Source organism: Calliopsis andreniformis, unplaced genomic scaffold, assembly GCF_051401765.1.
Source record: "Calliopsis andreniformis isolate RMS-2024a unplaced genomic scaffold, iyCalAndr_principal scaffold0086, whole genome shotgun sequence".
NCBI classification, from domain to species: Eukaryota; Metazoa; Arthropoda; class Insecta; order Hymenoptera; family Andrenidae; genus Calliopsis; species Calliopsis andreniformis.
In genome coordinates this window covers 1,774,009-1,785,281 of record NW_027480495.1, presented here as the reverse complement: position 1 = coordinate 1,785,281, position 11,273 = coordinate 1,774,009, and positions in this window count along the sequence as shown.

Below are 11,273 nucleotides of genomic sequence, written 5' to 3'. Positions count from 1 at the left end.
ATTGAGGATTGAAGATTGAGTATTGATGATTGAATATTGAGGATTGAGGATTTAGGTTTGAGGATTGAGGATTGAGGATTGAGGATTGAGGATTGAGTATTGAAGATTGAGTATTGATGCCTGAGGATTGAGGATCGAGGATTGAGGATTGAGGATTGGAGATTGATTATTGAGGGTTGAAGATTGAGGATTGAGGATTGAGGATTGAGAATTGAGAATTGAGTATGAGGTCTGAGGGTTGAGGATTGAGGTTTGAGGAATGAGGATTGAGGGTTGGGGAATGAGGATTGAGGATTGAGGATTGAGGATTGAGCATTGAAGATTGAGTATTGATGCCTGAGGATTGAGGATTGAGGATTGATGATTGAGGATCGAGGATTCAAGATTGAGAATTGAGGATTGAAGTTTGAGGATTGAGGATTGAGGATTGAGGATGGAGGATGAGGGCTGAGGGTTGAGGATTGAGGATTGAGAAATGAGGATTAAGGATTGAGGATTGAAATTGAGGATTGGGTATTGAGGATTGAAGAATGAGGATTGAGGAATTAGGATTGAGGATTAAGGATTGAGAATTGAAGATTGAGGATTGGGTATTGAGGATTGAAGAATGAGGATTGAGGATTGAGGATTGAGGATTGAGGATTGAGGATTGAAGATTTGTAATGAGGATTGAAGATTGAGGGTTGAGGATTGAGGATTGAGGATTGAGGATTGAGGATTGAGTGTTGAGGGTTGAAGATTGAGGATTGAGGATAGAGGATTGAGGATTGAGGATTGAAGATTGAGTATTGAGGATTGAAGATTGAGGATTGAGTATTGAGGATTGAGGATTCAGGGTTGAAGATTGAGGATTGAGGATTGACGATTGAGGATCTAGGATTGGAGATTGATTATTGAGTATAGAAGGTTGAGGATTGTGGATTGAGGATTGAGGATTGAGGATTGAGGATTGAGGATTGAGGATTGAGAATTGAGGATTGAGGATTGAGGATTGAAGATTGAGTATTGATGATTGAATATTGAGGATTGAGGATTGAGGATTGAGGATTGAAGATTGAGTATTGAGCATTGAAGATTAAGGATTGAGTATTGAGGATTGAGGATTCAGGGTTGAAGATTGAGGATTGAGGATTGAGGATTGAGGATTGAGGATTGAGGATTGAAGATTCAATATTGATGATTGAATATTGAGGACTGAGGATTGAGGGTTGTGGATTGAGGACGAGGACTGAGGGTTGAATATTGACGTTTGAGGTGTGAGGATTAAGGATTGAGGATTGAGAATTGAGTATTGAGGATTGAGGATTGAAGAATGAGGATTGGGTATTTAGGATTGAAGAATGAGGATTGAGGAATTAGGATTGAGGATTGAGGATTGAGGATTGAGGATTGAGGATTGAGGATTGAAGATTGAGTATTGAGTATTGAAGGTTGAGGATTGTGGATTGAGGATTAAGGATTGAGGATTGAATATTGTAGATTGAGTATTGATGCCTGAGGATTGAGGATTGAGGATTGAGGATTGAGGATTGAGGATGGAAGATTGAGTATTGAGGATTGAAGATTGAGCGTTGAAGATTGAGTATTGATGATTGAATATTGAGGATTGAGGATTGAGGATTGAGGATTGAGGATTGAGGATTGAGGATTGAGGATTGAAGATTGAGTATTGCTGATTGAATATTGAGGATTGGGGATTAAGGTTTGAGGATTGAGGACGAGGACTAACGGTAGAGGATTTAGGTTTGAGGATTGAGGATTGAGGACTGAGGATTGAGGATGCGTGCTAAGCATCGGGGATTGAGATTCGACGACTGAGGACTGAGGATTGAGGATTGAGAATTGAGGATTGATGTTTGAGGTTTGAAGATTGAGGATTGGGTATTGAGGATTGAGGAATGAGGATTGAGGATTGAGGATTGAGGATCTAGGATTGGAGATTGATTATTGAGTATTGAAGGTTGAGGATTGTGGATTGAGGATTGAGGATTGAGGATTGAGGATTGAGGATTGAGGATTGAGGATTGAGGATTGGGGATTGAAGATTGAGTATTGATGATTGAATATTGAGGATTGAGGATTGAGGTTTGAGGATTGAGGATTGAGGGTTGAGGATTGAGGATTGAGTATTGAAGATTGAGTATTGATGCCTGAGGATTGAGGATCGAGGATTGAGGATTGAGGATTGGAGATTGATTATTGAGGATTGAAGATTGAGGATTGAGGATTGAGGATTGAGAATTGAGAATTGAGTATGAGGACTGAGGGTTGAGGATTGATGTTTGAGGAATGAGGATTGAGGGTTGGGGAATGAGGATTCAGGATTGAGGATTGAGGATTGAGCATTGAAGATTGAGTATTAATGCCTGAGGATTGAGGATTGAGGATTGAGGATTGAGGATTGAAGATTGAGTGTCGAGGGTTGAAGATTGAGGACTGAGGATTGAGGATTGAGGATTGAGGATTGAAGATTGAGTATTGAGGATTGAAGATTGAGGATTGAGTATTGATGATTGAGGATTCAGGGTTGAAGATTGAGGATTGAGGATTGAGGAATGACGATCTAGGATTGGAGATTGATTATTGAGTATAGAAGCTTGACGATTGTGGATTGAGGATTGAAGATTGAGGATTGAGGATTGAGGATTGAGGATTGAGGATTGAGAATTGAGGGTTGGAGATTGAGGATTGAGTATTGAGGATTGAGGATTCAGGGTTGAAGATTGAGGATTGAGGATTGAGGATTGAGGATTGAGGATTGAGGACTGAGGATTGGGTATTGAGCATTGAGGAATGAGGATTGAGGATTGAGGTTTGAGGATTGAGGATTGCAGATTGAGTATTGAGGATTGAAGATTGAGGATTGAGGATTGAGGATTGAGGAATGAGGATTGAAGATTGAGTATTGAGGATTGAAGATTGAGGATAGAGGATTGAGTACTGAGGATGGAGGATGAGGGCTGAGGGTTGAGGATTGAGGATTGAGAAATGAGGATTGGGGATTGAGGATTGAAATTGAGGATCGGGTATTGAGGATTGAAGAATGAGGATTGAGGAATTAGGATTGAGGATTGAGGATTGAGGATTGAAGATTGAGGATTGGGTGTTGAGGATTGAAGAATGAGGATTGAGGATTGAGGATTGAGGATTGAGTATTTTGTATGAAGATTGAGTGTTGAGGATTGAAGATTGAGGATTGAGGATTGAGGATTGAGGATTGAGGATTGAAGATTGAGTATTGAGGATTGAAGATTGAGGATTGAGTATTGAGGATTGAGGATTCAGGGTTGAAGATTGAGGATTGAGGATTGAGGATTGAGGATTGAGGATTGAGGACTGAGGATTGGGTATTGAGCATTGAGGAATGAGGATTGAGGATTGAGGTTTGAGGATTGAGGATTGCAGATTGAGTATTGAGGATTGAAGATTGAGGATTGAGGATTGAGGATTGAGGAATGAGGATTGAAGATTGAGTATTGAGGATTGAAGATTGAGGATAGAGGATTGAGTACTGAGGATGGAGGATGAGGGCTGAGGGTTGAGGATTGAGGATTGAGAAATGAGGATTGAGGATTGAGGATTGAAATTGAGGATCGGGTATTGAGGATTGAAGAATGAGGATTGAGGATTGAGGATTGAGGATTGAGTATTGAAGATTGAGTGTTGAGGATTGAAGATTGAGGATTGAGGATTGAGGATTGAGGATTGAGGATTGAAGATTGAGTATTGAGGATTGAAGATTGAGGATTGAGTATTGAGGATTGAGGATTCAGGGTTGAAGATTGAGGATTGAGGATTGAGGATTGAGGATTGAGGATTGAGGATTGGGTACTGAGGATTGAGGAATGAGGATTGAGGATTGAGGTTTGAGGATTGAGGATTGCAGATTGAGTGTTGAGGATTGAAGATTGCGGATTGAGGATTGACGATTGAGGATTGAGGATTGAAGATTGAGTATTGAGGATTGAAGATTGAGGATTGAGTATTGAGGATTGAGGATTCAGGGTTGAAGATTGAGGATTGAGGATTGAGGATTGAGGATCTAGGATTGGAGATTGAATATTGAGTATAGAAGGTTGAGGATTGTGGATTGAGGATTGAGGATTGAGGATTGAGGATTGAGGATTGAGGATTGAGAATTGAGGATTGAGGATTGAGGATTGAGGATTCAGGGTTGAAGATTGAGGATTGAGGATTGAGGATTGAGGATTGAGGATTGAGGATTGAAGATTGAATATTGATGATTGAATATTGAGGACTGAGGATTGAGGGTTGTGTATTGAGGACGAGGACTGAGGGTTGAATATTGACGTTTGAGGTCTGAGGATTAAGGATTGAGGATTGAGAATTGAGTATTGGGGATTGAGGATTGAAGATTGAGGATTGGGTATTTAGGATTGAAGAATGAGGATTGAGGATTGAGGTTTTAGGATTAAGGATTGAAGATTGAGTATTGATGATTGAATATTGAGGATTGAGGATTGAGGTTTGAGGATTGAGGATGAAGTCTGAGGGTTTAGGGTTGAGGTTTGAGGATCGAGGATTGAGGATTGAGGATTGAGGACTAAGGATTGACGATTGAGTATTGAAGATTGAGGATTGGTGACTGAGGATTGACGACTGAGAATTTAGGATTGATGATTGAGGATTGAGGATTGAAGATCGAGTATTGAGTATTGAAGGTTGAGGATTGTGGATTGAGGATTAAGGATTGAGGATTGAGGATTGAGGATTGAGGATTGAAGATTGAGAATTGAGGATTGAAGATTGAGGTTTGAAGATTGAGTATTGATGATTGAATACTGAGGATTGAGGATTGAGGAGTGAGGATTGAGGATTGAGGATTGAGGATTGAAGATTGAGTATTGATGATTGAATATTGAGGATTGAGGATTGAGGTTTGAGGATTGAGGATTGAGGATTGAGGATTGAGGATTGAGTATTGAAGATTGAGTATTGACGCCTGAGGATTGAGGATCGAGGATTGAGGATTGAGGATTGGAGATTGATTATTGAGGATTGAAGATTGAGGATTGAGGATTGAGGATTGAGAATTGAGAATTGAGTATGAGGACTGAGGGTTGAGGGTTGAGGTTTGAGGAATGAGGATTGAGGGTTGGGGAATGAGGATTGAGGATTGAGCATTGAGGATTGAGGACTAAGGATTGACGATTGAGTATTGAAGATTGAGGATTGGTGACTGAGGATTGACGACTGAGAATTTAGGATTGATGATTGAGGATTGAGGATTGAAGATCGAGTATTGAGTATTGAAGGTTGAGGATTGTGGATTGACGATTAAGGATTGAGGATTGAAGATTGAGGATTGGGTATTGAGGATTGAAGAATGAGGATTGAGGATTGAGAATTGAGGATTGAGGATTGAAGATTAGTAATGAGGATTGAAGATTGAGGGTTGAGGATTGAGGATTGAGGATTGAGGATTGAGGATTGAGTGTTGAGGGTTGAAGATTGAGGATTGAGGATAGAGGATTGAGGATTGAGGATTGAGGATTGAGGATTGAAGATTGAATATTGATGATTGAATATTGAGGACTGAGGATTGAGGGTTGTGGATTGAGGACGAGGACTGAGGGTTGAATATTGACGTTTGATGTCTGAGGATTAAGGATTGAGGATTGAGAATTGAGTATTGAGGATTGAGGATTGAAGATTGAGGATTGGGTATTTAGGATTGAAGAATGAGGATTGAGGATTTAGGTTTTAGGATTGAGGATTGAAGATTGAGTATTGATGATTGAATATTGAGGATTGAGGATTGAGGTTTGAGGATTGAGGATGAAGTCTGAGGGTTGAGGATTGAGGTTTGAGGAACGAGGATTGAGGATTGAGGATTGAGGACTAAGGATTGACGATTGAGTATTGAAGATTGAGGAATGATGACTGAGGATTGACGACTGAGAATTGAGGATTGAGGATTGATGATTGAAGGTTGAGTATTGAGGATTGAATATTGAGGATTGAGGATTGAGGATTGAGGATTGAAGATTGAGGATTGAGGATTGAAGATTGAGTATTGAGTATTGAAGGTTGAGGATTGTGGATTGAGGATTAAGGATTGAGGATTGAATATTGTAGATTGAGTATTGATACCTGAGGATTGAGGATTGAGGATTGAGGATTGAGGATTGAGGATTGAGGATTGAAGATTGACTATTGAGGATTGAAGATTGAGGGTTGAAGATTGCGTATTGATGATTGAATATTGAGGATTGAAGAATGAGGATTGAGGATTGAGGTTTGAGGATTGAGGATTGAAGATTGAGTATTGATGATTGAATATTGAGGGTTGACGACTGAGTATTGAAGATTGAGGATTGATGACTGAGGATTGACGACTGAGAATTGAGGATTGAGGATTGATGATTGAAGATTGAGTATTGAGGATTGAATATTGAGGATTGATGATTGAGGATTGAGGATTGAGGATTGAGGATTGAGGATTGAGGATTGAAGATTGAGTATTGAGTATTGAAGGTTGAGGATTGTGGATTGAGGATTAAGGATTGTGGATTGAGGATTGGGTATTGAGGATTGAGTAATGAGTATTGAGGATTGAGGTTTGAGGATTGACGATTGAAGATTGAGTATTGATGATTGAATATTGAGGATTGAGGATTGAGGTTTGAGGATTGAGGATTGAGGATTGAGGATTGAGGATTGAAGGTTGAGTATTGAGGATTGAAGATTGAGGATTGAAGATTGAGTATTGATGATTGAATATTGAGGATTGAGGATTGAGGATTGAGGATTGAGGATTGAGGATTGGGAATTGAGGATTGAGGAATGAGGATTGAGGATTGAGGTTTGAGGATTGAGGATTGCAGATTGAGTATTGAGGAATGAAGATTGAGGATTGAGGATTGAGGATTGAGGAATGAGGATTGAAGATTGAGTATTGAGGATTGAATATTGAGGATAGAGGATTGAGTACTGAGGATGGAGGATGAGGGCTGAGGGTTGAGGATTGAGGATTGAGAAATGAAGATTGAGGATTGAGGATTGAAATTGAGGATTGGTTATTGAGGATTGAAGAATGAGGATTGAGGAATTAGGATTGAGGATTGAGGATTGAGGATTGAAGATTGAGGATTGGGTATTGAGGATTGAAGAATGAGGATTGAGGACTGAGGATTGAGGATTGAGGATTGAAGATTGAGTGTTGAGGATTGAAGATTGAGGATTGAGGATTGAGGTTTGAGGATTGAGGATTGAGGATTGAGGATTGAAGATTGGGTATTGAGGATTGAAGATTGAGGAGTGAAGATTGAGTATTGATGATTGAATATTGAGGATTGAGGATTGAGGATTGAGGATTGAGGATTGGGTATTGAGGATTGAGGAATGAGGATTGAGGATTGAGGTTTGAGGATTGAGGATTGCAGATTGAGTATTGAGGATTGAAGATTGAGGATTGAGGTTTGAGGATTGTGGAATGAGGATTGAAGATTGAGTATTGAGGATTGAGATTGAGGATAGACGATTGAGTACTGAGGATGGAGGATGAGGGCTGAGGGTTGAGGATTGAGGATTGAGAAATGAGGATTGAGGATTGAGGATTGAAATTGAGGATTGGGCATTGAGGATTGAAATTGAGGATTGGGTATTGAGGATTGAAGAATGAGGATTGAGGAATTAGGATTGAGGATTGAGGATTGAGGATTGAAGATTGAGGATTGGGTATTGAGGATTGAAGAATGAGGATTGAGGACTGAGGATTGAGGATTGAGGATTGAAGATTGAGTGTTGAGGATTGAAGATTGCGGATTGAGGATTGACGATTGAGGATTGAGGATTGAAGATTGAGTATTGAGGATTGAAGATTGAGGATTGAGTATTGAGGATTGAGGATTCAGGGTTGAAGATTGAGGATCGAGGATTGAGGATTGAGGATCTAGGATTGGAGATTGATTATTGAGTATAGAAGGTTGAGGATTGTGGATTGAGGATTGAGGATTGAGGATTGAGGATTGAGGATTGAGGATTGAGAATTGAGGATTGAGGATTGAGGATTGAAGATTGAGTATTGATGATTGAATATTGAGGATTGCGGATTGAGGATTGAGGATTGAAGTTTGAGTATTGAGGATTGAAGATTGAGGATTGAGTATTGAGGATTGAGGATTCAGGGTTGAAGATTGAGGATTGAGGATTGAGGATTGAGGATTGAGGATTGAGGATTGAAGATTGAATATTGATGATTGAATATTGAGGACTGAGGATTGAGGGTTGTGTATTGAGGACGAGGACTGAGGGTTGAATATTGACGTTTGAGGTCTGAGGATTAAGGATTGAGGATTGAGAATTGAGTATTGAGGATTGAGGATTGAAGAATGAGGATTGGGTATTTAGGATTGAAGAATGAGGATTGAGGAATTAGGATTGAGGATTGAGGATTGAGGATTGAGGATTGAGGATTGAAGGTTGAGTATTGAGTATTGAAGGTTGAGGATTGTGGATTGAGGATTAAGGATTGAGGATTGAATATTGTAGATTGAGTATTGATGCCTGAGGATTGAGGATTGAGGATTGAGGATTGAGGATTGAGGATGGAAGATTGAGTATTGAGGATTGAAGATTGAGCGTTGAAGATTGAGTATTGATGATTGAATATGAGGATTGAGGATTGAGGATTGAGGATTGAGGATTGAGGATTGAGGATTGAGGATTGAAGATTGAGTATTGCTGATTGAATATTGAGGATTGGGGATTGAGGTTTGAGGATTGAGGACGAGGACTGACGGTAGAGGATTTAGGTTTGAGGATTGAGGATTGAGGACTGAGGATTGAGGATGCGTGCTAAGCGTCGGGGATTGAGATTCGACGACTGAGGACTGAGGATTGAGGATTGAGAATTGAGGATTGATGTTTGAGGATTGAAGATTGAGGATTGGGTATTGAGGATTGGGGAATGAGGATTGAGGATTGAGGATTGAGGATCTAGGATTGGAGATTGATTATTGAGTATTGAAGGTTGAGGATTGGGGATTGAGGGATGAGGATTGAGGATGAGTGCTAAGGGTCGGGGATTGATGTTCGACGACTGAGGACTGAGGATTGAGGATTGAGAATTGAGGATAGATGTTTGAGGATTGAAGATTGAGGATTGAGGATTGAGGATTGAGGAGTGAGGATTGAAGATTGAGTATTGAGGATTGAAGATTGAGGATAGAGGATTGAGTACTGGGGATGGAAGATTGAGTATTGAGGATTGAAGATTGAGGGTTGAAGATTGAGTATTGATGATTGAATATTGAGGATTGAGGATTGAGGATTGAGGATTGAGGATTGAGGATTGAGGATTGAAGATTGAGTATTGAGGATTGAAGATTGAGGATTGAGTATTGAGGATTGAGGATTCAGGGTTGAAGATTGAGGATTGAGGATTGAGGATTGAGGATCTAGGATTGGAGATTGAATATTGAGTATAGAAGGTTGAGGATTGTGGATTGAGGATTGAGGATTGAGGATTGAGGATTGAGGATTGAGGATTGAGAATTGAGGATTGAGGATTGAGGATTGAGGATTCAGGGTTGAAGATTGAGGATTGAGGATTGAGGATTGAGGATTGAGGATTGAGGATTGAAGATTGAATATTGATGATTGAATATTGAGGACTGAGGATTGAGGGTTGTGTATTGAGGACGAGGACTGAGGGTTGAATATTGACGTTTGAGGTCTGAGGATTAAGGATTGAGGATTGAGAATTGAGTATTGGGGATTGAGGATTGAAGATTGAGGATTGGGTATTTAGGATTGAAGAATGAGGATTGAGGATTGAGGTTTTAGGATTAAGGATTGAAGATTGAGTATTGATGATTGAATATTGAGGATTGAGGATTGAGGTTTGAGGATTGAGGATGAAGTCTGAGGGTTTAGGGTTGAGGTTTGAGGATCGAGGATTGAGGATTGAGGATTGAGGACTAAGGATTGACGATTGAGTATTGAAGATTGAGGATTGGTGACTGAGGATTGACGACTGAGAATTTAGGATTGATGATTGAGGATTGAGGATTGAAGATCGAGTATTGAGTATTGAAGGTTGAGGATTGTGGATTGAGGATTAAGGATTGAGGATTGAGGATTGAGGATTGAGGATTGAAGATTGAGAATTGAGGATTGAAGATTGAGGTTTGAAGATTGAGTATTGATGATTGAATACTGAGGATTGAGGATTGAGGAGTGAGGATTGAGGATTGAGGATTGAGGATTGAAGATTGAGTATTGATGATTGAATATTGAGGATTGAGGATTGAGGTTTGAGGATTGAGGATTGAGGATTGAGGATTGAGGATTGAGTATTGAAGATTGAGTATTGATGCCTGAGGATTGAGGATCGAGGATTGAGGATTGAGGATTGGAGATTGATTATTGAGGATTGAAGATTGAGGATTGAGGATTGAGGATTGAGAATTGAGAATTGAGTATGAGGACTGAGGGTAGAGGATTGAGGTTTGAGGAATGAGGATTGAGGGTTGGGGAATGAGGATTGAGGATTGAGCATTGAGGATTGAGGACTAAGGATTGACGATTGAGTATTGAAGATTGAGGATTGGTGACTGAGGATTGACGACTGAGAATTTAGGATTGATGATTGAGGATTGAGGATTGAAGATCGAGTATTGAGTATTGAAGGTTGAGGATTGTGGATTGACGATTAAGGATTGAGGATTGAAGATTGAGGATTGGGTATTGAGGATTGAAGAATGAGGATTGAGGATTGAGAATTGAGGATTGAGGATTGAAGATTAGTAATGAGGATTGAAGATTGAGGGTTGAGGATTGAGGATTGAGGATTGAGGATTGAGGATTGAGTGTTGAGGGTTGAAGATTGAGGATTGAGGATAGAGGATTGAGGATTGAGGATTGAAGATTGAGTATTGAGGATTGAAGATTGAGGATTGAGTATTGAGGATTGAGGATTCAGGGTTGAAGATTGAGGATTGAGGATTGAGGATTGAGGATCTAGGATTGGAGATTGATTATTGAGTATAGAAGGTTGAGGATTGTGGATTGAGGATTGAGGATTGAGGATTGAGGATTGAGGATTGAGGATTGAGAATTGAGGATTGAGGATTGAGGATTTAAGATTGAGTATTGATGATTGAATATTGAGGATTGAAGATTGAGGATTGAGGATTGAAGATTGAGTATTGAGGATTGAAGATTAAGGATTGAGTATTGAGGATTGAAGATTGAGGGTTGAGGATTGAGGATTGAGGATTGAGGATTGAGGATTGAGTGTTGAGGGT